General features: G+C 45.2%; 1 long non-coding RNA gene across 2 annotated transcripts; it reads left to right on the top strand.

Annotated features, from left to right (window-relative positions):
* Window positions 1-393: 393 nt before the first annotated feature.
* Window positions 394-4048, top strand: LOC134860025 (uncharacterized). Of its 2 annotated transcripts, none has more exons than XR_010165182.1 (3): window positions 394-964; window positions 1464-1591; window positions 3893-4048. It is a non-coding gene; the product is annotated as an uncharacterized LOC134860025 (long non-coding RNA). The 2 variants fall into 2 exon arrangements; XR_010165183.1 differs by having other exon boundaries at window positions 1464-1581.
* The last annotated feature ends 2335 nt before the right edge of the window (window positions 4049-6383 follow it).

The raw sequence follows: 6383 nt of genomic DNA on the forward strand, positions 1-6383 counted from the left end.
AGGGATTTGAGTTAATCTGGCAACTATTCATTGATGCAGGGTTTTTTTTCTTCAAATCTACCATTAACTCACATTCCAGTCAGCCTTGCTTTTTCATGCTCATAAAATAGAAGTCCAGTATATTAATGAATTTCTTTAGCAGCTCATTTTATGGTTTTATCCCCAAAAGTCTCTTATGTGTATTACATTCAACATGTAAATGTGAGGATCCACAGTACTGCCTCCCTGTTTGTCTCTGTCTCTGTCTCCCTGGCTGGGCAAGGCTGACCTACTTTTGGATTCCCGCCTCTACACCTCCTCAGCTGCAGCTCATCCCACTGATTGCCACTACTCACCTACACCTGTATAAATTCCCGGTTCTCATCTCCAGTCTTCGCCAGTTCGTCATTAAACCTGCAGTGGTAAAAACGTCCAGGCCCACATGCTTCAAGATAGATTTTTGTTAGTGCCTTTTGAAATGTTTTTTCCGCCACACTAACCTTGTGCTCTCCCTGTCTAGATCCACCTGATACTCCACCAGCCACGTCCCTTTTGACTTGATCCTCAGCGTTCGCTGTCCTAGCTTGATTCCCTGGGCCATCCTTCCTATTCCCCCCCTGCTTTGTCCACCGGATTTCCCCGCCTGCTCCTCCCTCCCTGAGCTTAACAGTGGCTGGCCAAGATGAACCCCTCAAACACTAATCCGGAACCCTCAGTCCTCCACCATGCTCTGTCAACCCAGGGCACAGTTCTCTGCCAACATGACCAGCTAATCCATGCGCTAGTTGAGAGTAATCAATCCATGGTTCACCACATCTCGGAGCTAGACTGCCAGATCTCCGCCCTGACTACATCCACCTCTTCAACTGCCTCTCCAGCCACCTCCACTGTTGCGACACCTTGCCGGGATTTTCCCATTGCTGACCCCGAACCCTTCTACGGGGACGTTGAGAGGTGCCGTGGATTCTTATTCCAATGCAATAAGGTATTCCGTCAGAGCTCCTTATCTTTTGCCTCAGGCATCACTAAGATAAACTATGTGTTGAGTTTGCTATGTGGGAAGGCTCTAACCTGGGCAGAGGCGTTAATTCAACTGTCGACTATGATTCTTTTTCCTTTCAGAGTTTTTCTGAGCATTTATCTGCTGTTTTTGACCACCCAAATTACTCTGGTTCCGCTGCTAACCGTCTGCTCAGCATGCAACAGGAAAACCGGACTGTGGCGGAGTATTCCATTGAGTTCTGGACTCTCGCTGCTGAAGCTTGTTGGGACGAAATGGCTCTTAAGGCAGAGTTTGTACGAGTGATAGACTCAAGGATGAGTTAGCTGCACGAGATGAGCCCGAGGACCTTCAATCTCTCATCTCCCTTGTGTCCCGCCTCGACTGCCGGCTGAGAGCGCCGCACTGAGCAGATGAAGCGTTCTGCACCCATTCTACCTGGAAGGTCCAGTAACTCGCCTTACTTGGTCTCCTCTGTGTTTAGACAACGAGATTCCACTACTCCAGTTTCCAGTCCACCAACTAATTACTCTACCTCGTCAAAGGAGGAACCCATGCAACTGGGACGAGCCCAGCTTTCCCCAGAGGAGTGGCAGCGACGGGTAAGAGCTGGTGAGTGCATGTACTGTGGCCATTTTGGGCATTTCGTAGCTAGTTGTCCAGTTTGCCCAAACGGGGGAGCTCGTCAGTAAATTTGGGGGTCCTGACGAGCCCGCAACCCTCACCTGCACATTCCCCAACTCTAACCCGTTTTTTGATTCCTGCCAAGCTCTGTGCTAACACCCAGACGTTGCCCCTCCAAGCTCTCATTGATTCAGGTGCAGAGGACAGCTTTGTAGACTGTGAGCTAGCTAAACAGTTATGCCTCATCCTGGAACCCTTGGATGAACCCATGACGGCCTATGCCCTAAACAGATATCCAAGGTAACTGAGCAGACCAATCCTGTGACCCTGTTTATTTCTGGCAATCACCGAGAACTCATCAAACTCAAGATAATCACCGCTCCCACTACCCCTCTTGTTTGGGCTACCCCTGGCCCCACACCCACAACCCTCACATTGACTGGGCAGGAGGACGTGTTATTGCTTGGGATAATTTCTGCCACACTCATTGTTTGCACTCTGCCTTGCCACCTGTCTCTGATGCCCCTAGTTCTGTCTCCTGCTCCTCAACCTCTGTAGATCTAACCGGTGTTCCAGGGGTCTACCACGACCTTGGTGAGGTCTTCAATAAGGAAAAGGCTCTCTCTCTTCCTCCCAACTGACCCTATGACTGTGCCATAGACCTCCTCCGTGGGGCCCCACTTCCAACAAGTCGGCTCTACAACCTGTCCAAGCCTGAGAGGGAGGCCATGGAGAGATACATCAATGACTCCGTGGCTGCTGGAATCATCCGACCATCCTCCTCCCCTCTTGGAGCAGGGTTTTTCTTTGTGGACAAGAAGGATAAGTCACTCAGGCCGTACATTGACTTTCATGGCTTAAACAATATCACAGTCAAGAATAAATACCCTTTACCTCTGCTGAACTCTGCATTTGAACCTCTCCAGGATGCAATCATTTTCACAAAACTTGACCTCAGAAACGCTTACCACCTGATGCGTATCCATCAAGGGGATGAGTGGAAGACGACCTTCAACACCTCCCTTGGTCACTTTGAATATTTGGTCATGTCGTATCGTCTCACCAACGCCCCAGCAGTATTCCAGGCTCTGGTCAATGACGTGTTGCGGGACTTCCTTAACCATTTCGTCTTTGTTTACTTGGCCGACATCTTGATTTTCTCCCAGAGCCAGGAGGAGCATGAGAGCCACGTCCGCCAGGTCCTCCAAAGACTGTTGGAGAATAAACTCTTTGTCAAGACCGAGAAGTGTGAGTTCCACCAGATAGACAGAGTTTCCTAGGTTACATTATCAGGCAAGGCAGTTTGGAGGCAGATCCCGGCAAGATCAAGGCAGTGGTGGAGTGGCCAGTTCCCACCACTCGGAAGGAGTTGCAGAGGTTCCTCGCTTTGCCAACTTCTATCGACAGTTCATTAAGGACTACAGCAAGGTTGCTGCCCCACTCACCAGACTCACCTCTGTTAACCTGAAGTTTTCCTGGAACACAGGAGCCAATGAGGCCTTTCACATGCTTAAATCTCTGTTTACCTCATTCCTATTCTCACCCAACCAGACCCCAGTAAGCAGTTTTTCGTTGAAGTCGATGCATCTGACACTGGAGTGGGAGCCTTCCTGTCTCAAGTTACAGGTCCCAACAATAACCTTCATCCATGTGCCTTCTTCTCCCGCCGTCTCTCTCCAGCGGAACATAACTATGACGTTGGCAACAGGGAGCTGTTGACAGTGAAACTGGCACTGGAGGAATGGAGACACTGGCTTGACGGCAGCGGACCAACAGACAACAGACCATAAGAACTTATCATATATCCAGTCTGCAAAGAGGTTAAACTCAAGCCAGGTGGGCCCTTTTCTTTAGTAGGTTTGATTTCACACTCGCCTATCGTCCTGGTTCCCGGAATACCAAGCCTGATGACCTGTCCAGACTTTTCTCTGCCGACGATCCTGTTACTTCAGATGACACAATTCTTCCCCAGAGCTGCGTCATTGGTCCCTCACATGGGACATTAACAACAGCAGTCGGGAGGCCTTGAAGGAACAGTACTGCCTCCCTGTTTGTTTGTGTACTTTTGGATTCCCGACTCTACACCTCCTCAGCTGCAGCTCATCCCACTGATTTCCACTAGTCACCTACACCTGTATAAATTCCCGGTTCTCATCTCCAGTCTTCGCCAGTTTGTCATTAAACCTGCAGTGGTAAAAACGTCCAGGCCCACATGCTTCAAGATAGATTTTTGTTAGTGCCTTTTGAAGTATTTTTTCGCCATACTAACCTTGTGCTCTCCCTGTCTAGATCCACCTGATACTCCACCAGCCACGTCCAGCCCCTCACCCCTTTTGACTTGATCCTCAGCCTTCGCTCTCCTAGCTTGGTTCCCTGGGCCATCCTTCATAGTCCCCCCCTGCTCCTTCCACTGGATTTCCTCGCCTGCTCCTCCCTTTTCCTAACACTGCCACTACTCCCAGACCCAATCCTATTTCTGGCAAATAAACCATTTTCACTCCACTCCAACCTTCGTCTTCGGTGTTTGTAGTGTGGGTTCAAGTAGTTGCTTGTTCTGAGCGTAACAGTAAATTCAGCATTGGTGGGAAGTAACTCACAACAGTTGCTCTAATATTTTACCAAAGAACTATATAGATATATATTTTCCCCATCTTTACAAGCTGCTTGAAGTACACATAAATCACCAATGATTAAATACAACTATATTATATATATTATTGTGAAACTGTTATACATAAACGGGTACTGTTACTTTTGGTACAGCAAGGCAAGTGTATTTATATAGCACTTTTCGACACAAGGCAATTCAAAGAGCTTTACAAAAATGAAAGACATTAAGAGCATTAAGAAATGCATGATAAAATGGCATTTAAAAACAGTCATTAAAAAGCAAAGATAAAAGAGTATAGTTTGATCCTAATACTTTCAAATGCAGGACTTTTAACATAGTATTCCTACACTGTTGTATTACTCATTTTACTGAATAATATATAAAAGATATTTTTCCACCAAGGATACCTACTATCTTTATATGTTTAACCGTATTTATTATGGGAAAGCCTGCTGAAGGAAGAAAAAGATGAAACAAAGTATTGTGTGGGGAGGGAAATAGCTGTTACAAAAGTTTGAAAGTTTGTAATAAACATCTCTCTCACCAGGACCCCTAGTGTCATTGATTAAGAATATCACAGTGAAACATATATAACCAACATTGATGTGTTCAAATGTAATGGAACATTTTCTTACAATGATCCTAGTTGATAGATGATAGTTTACAAATATCTGTTCATAATAGCCTCCTCCTTCATTCATGTTGCCAATATTGAACTGGATAAATTAAAGTTCAGCATGTGACTTGTATTTCAACAGAACCTACTGCACTTTGAAGCCTGAGTGTTATCTGCCCATGAAAATGCTTTGACACCCAGCAGTTCCAGATTAAATAGATGGAGGGCCGCCCACAGGTAATGCCAAAATAAAGTTTTATTCTAACAGCATAAAATGGAAAATAGCCAAGAGGAACGGACCAAAAAGAGTAAACAAAAGATAAGACATATCTACAGTAGGGATGTAAAGAAATATTTGTGTGCCAATATGATGAAGGAGCCAACCACATTACTTTGAAAAGATGCTGGACCAATTAAACAAGTACAGTAAAGCCTGTTAATTGGGGAGTCTCTTTTCATTTAAAAATGATTTGTTAAATAGTCAAAAGTTGTAATCCGTTTTCTGGAATCTTCTCACAACAACAAAAACATAATTGTGTTGTCAGTTAAAGAGCGTGGACTTCAGCTTTAAGTCTAAATTCTAGAGACCTTGGAGAAATAGTTTGGCATGCTGCATGCATGGGAGTAAGATCACAAGGTCAAAGAAGGAACAAGATAAAAATTAAACTATAATGAAACGTTGCTCTATCGAGAAAGGAGTGGATTTTAAATATTGCAACAAACTTGTTGTCTTAAACAATTCATGTCTACTGCCCCAGATCACGACGCTAATAATATTTCAAAGCAAATGACTACAGAAAAGGATGGATCTGTGTTAATGATCCCCGTATGTAAATGAACCTTTTCACATCTTTGTTTTCCCGCACGCCCCATGCTCATCTGTAGCAATGACCATGAGACTACCCGTGATGAGGAGAAATCTGTGCATGTTTTGGAACTCCACTGTCAGTGTTGAAAGGTATCTTACCAGGGGGTCTTTCTAATTAAACTGGTGCGCAGACCAAGGCTGAGGGAGACAGTGCATCTGCTATGGAAAGTGGCAAGAAATCCTCCAGCTGCCCGTCTGTAAAACATTTCATCTGGCCTCCGTCGGAGGAGGAGGTTTGGGAAAATGCCTTTATTTTTCATAATCCCCCCTCTCTCGCCTATCTTATCCATATTTCATGAAGAGCTCTGGAGGTATGAAATTGTGTGAAACTAATCCACTACTGGATATTTAGTCCCAGATTAAAATCACTCGCTTCACTGCCTCTGAATTCTGCTGGTATTGATTGCCTGGGTCCAAATATAAGTCAAGGATGTACAGAGCATTTTTCTCTGGACTTTTTGAAATTGTATCAGCAGAGTCTTCTCTGCAGTATACCCATGCAAATAGTGCTATGCAGAGTGGGTATCTGTCTGGGTTTTGCACTACCTCAGCACTGCAGGCGTTTTGTTTGGCTCATTTTTACATTGCCAAGATAGTAAAAACTTGCTGTAACCCCAGATGGCACAAAATCCACAAATGCACACCGCTTGATTTAAACAGAAATTAAACTAACCTGAAACCAGCT

This window comes from Eleginops maclovinus, chromosome 23, assembly GCF_036324505.1.
Source record: "Eleginops maclovinus isolate JMC-PN-2008 ecotype Puerto Natales chromosome 23, JC_Emac_rtc_rv5, whole genome shotgun sequence".
Classification (NCBI taxonomy): Eukaryota; Metazoa; Chordata; class Actinopteri; order Perciformes; family Eleginopidae; genus Eleginops; species Eleginops maclovinus.